Below are 3,004 nucleotides of genomic sequence, written 5' to 3'. Positions count from 1 at the left end.
ATAAGTCCGAAATCTAGCCTTGACTGCTGGGGTAATCAATAGAGACCAGAGTTTCAAGCTTTGTATAGCCCATCCTATATTTAAGTATATTCACTGCTGTTCTCTCATTGCATCTGTCCCTAACCTAGTTTAGGCTGCTGGGCGAATAAAGCGCACACTAGCAGAGAAAAGGAAGAGGAGATGGCCTGGCATGTCCACCAGCACAGAAGTTTCTTGATTTCAGATGAAGAAAGGCCAACTCCTCCCCACCCTGCCTCCCCTCCGCTGGAGATTTACTGGTGATTGTTGGATGCCTTCCCTTGTCTGCCTTTTCTCCTCAGGCAGGCAGGGAGACCTAAAGCCACTTACAGTTCAAGGTTACCACAGTGCTACTTCCTCTGGCCCTGATCACAGTGTAGTGGAAAACTACAGGGCAGAGGAGAGTGCAAGCAGATGCATGCAGCGGGGAGGGAAGGCCTGGTCTCAATGGAATCCCTTCCTCTCAGCTGTTAAGATATGGGAAAACGGTGTAAAGCATGGAGAACGTGGGAACTCATGATGGCATGAAAGAGCTAAAAATTTTCACTTCTCTAAAATCCATAGTTCCTGGCTTTCCTGACAGTCCACTGACAGCTCCCAATCAGTACTGTTCATCTTCAAAGAGGATATTCAGAAGCAGTAGAAGACAACCCCAAGGTCCACGTGTTAAGTACAGCTACATTTGGCCAAAACTATACGCCTAAGACAACAGCATGCACAGACGAAATGTTGATGACAGGTGTGTGACTCTAAGTGACATGAAGCTAATCCCCCCCACCAGGCCCTGACCAAGTCATCTTGGGGGTGGGGGAGGGTCAGCTCCCATACAATCTTTTTACTACATTCTTGAAATTTATGAATTTATCTCAACTATTTAGCTTTTGCCAATGAGCTGTCGAGTTTTGAATCTAAAATTTTGGTTGGGTAGAATTTCCTAAATGAAGGATGCTAATCAACAATCTGTACATCAGAGAGAAAGGGTTTATCTTTTGTGAGATATTGGTATTTTTAATTTAAGGAAAATGAAATAAAGGATACATACAACTATCAGCAAACCTCAGTGTGTGTGTGTGTGTGTGTGTGTGTGCGTGTGTGTGTGTGTGAGAGAGAGAGAGAGAGAGAGAGAGAGAGAGAGAGAGAGAGGAGGGACTCTGAAGTCAAGACACCTGAATTTTAATCCCACCTCCTCTATTAAGTATATGACAACAATAACAATGAAACTTTGTAGAAGTACTTATTCAACTCCTGGTTTCTACATTTCTCAAAGTACACGTGTTACTGATTCCTTTCTAATGTCCTTTCTACCTGTAGAGAATTAGCTCTGAGCCACCATGGACACACCCTCATTTTATCACTCAAGCACATTATGCTGATTTGCCCCTATTATACAAGGTGTACCCAACGATACAAAGCCCAGAGTTGACAGCCATCTTAAGAAACCGTCTTCTGTGTTGTCAGGAAACAGATATATGCTGGTCAGGTTAGAATTTTTCATAGACCAGAAGCTTTAGTATTATCTGTCTTCAGTGGTATTTGGTGCTTAGGTATTTCCTCATGAAAATCTGTACCATTCTCCAATGTTTTGAACATTAGCATCTTTCTCAACTCTTATTACCAAACATGTTAAAAGATTGTAATCCATGGAAGATGTTGTTAGGAAATAGGGACAAAAGAGGAAGCATCGTCTGGTAGTTTGCTGAGTGTTCATCTTCTAGGATGTGTTATGTTGATTATAACAGTCTTGATTCTTGTGTAACTGGACCACAATCTTGAGTCTTCCACCCATAATCTACTGCTTACAAGCAAAGTCAATGCCTCATTTATCTGATCTCTTTCCAGTGTGTAATCATAGGAAACTAAGAAGGTGATACAAAACACCATATCTCAAACTCTTGTTCCCTAATTTGGAAAAAGTATGTAGTTCATATATTACATTATTCCTATGTCCTTATGTTCTTATGCAACACATGTCCTGTGTCATTGTAATCTTATGTGACACTCTTTCTTGTTACTGTGTTATCATGTGATAGTCTTCCTGAATTTTGTTTCTATGTGGCACCCTTCCTATGCCACTATGTTCTTATGTGACACTCATCCTGTGTGATTCAGCTCTTGCTTTAAATAAGGATTAGTGGCAAAATGTTATCTTCCAAAAAGTAAGAAGAACCTCCTTTTGTTCCACACGTGTCTTGGAATAAATTTATAATGTCAGAATACTAGTAGAATTTTTGACACATTGAGAAGAGTAATAAATATTTAAGTAAAATGTTATTTTAAAGTAAAATTTCTCCCAAATTCTATTTAGATTGGATTATCTATCATTTATTGTATAGTGTCTTTTCATTCAAAGAAATTTACTGGCTGAGTTTTAATATTTTAACTTCTGATCTGATACTAATTTATTACTTATACCATGCCAGGGATAAATATCACACAAGTTAAGGTAACATTGGCAAAGCTCATCTTAAAAGACTACTACTACTATCTAAACCTACTACTCCGTGTTTTTCTATTGGGAAGCTTATCATCAATATAACCAAATTCAAAATTCCAGCAAAGACTCAACCCAATCAAGTTCCATAAAATGCACGTTTTATTCTGTATCAATGAAAAAATATCCACATTTAAATAAAGTGTGAAAAAAGCAAAGTTAATCCTCCCTGATGAAATACAGTTTATTGTGCTAAAACCCAGGATTCTTTTGGGTTGAAACTTCCACCTGCCAATTCACTTTTGGAAATGATTATTTCTTGAGAACAAATTTTCAGTAAAGTGATAATTGCCACAAACCTCCTGGCTGCAATTGAATTTTGATCACAAATATTTCCGAATTGATCCTAAAGTCTCCAATTTAAAGTATTCCACATATCCACTCATCAGTCAGGTGATAAGACAATAGTACATACAAAATTTCTGTATTACAGATTTCATTGTCTTGGTTTAAGTAGAAAAACATGGTCAGTTTAGCATGAATCAAGCTTGAAAG

This window comes from Nannospalax galili, unplaced genomic scaffold (assembly GCF_000622305.1).
Source record: "Nannospalax galili isolate Female #2095 unplaced genomic scaffold, S.galili_v1.0 scaffold144, whole genome shotgun sequence".
Classification (NCBI taxonomy): domain Eukaryota; kingdom Metazoa; phylum Chordata; class Mammalia; order Rodentia; family Spalacidae; genus Nannospalax; species Nannospalax galili.
Note: the sequence above shows the minus strand (reverse complement) of the source record.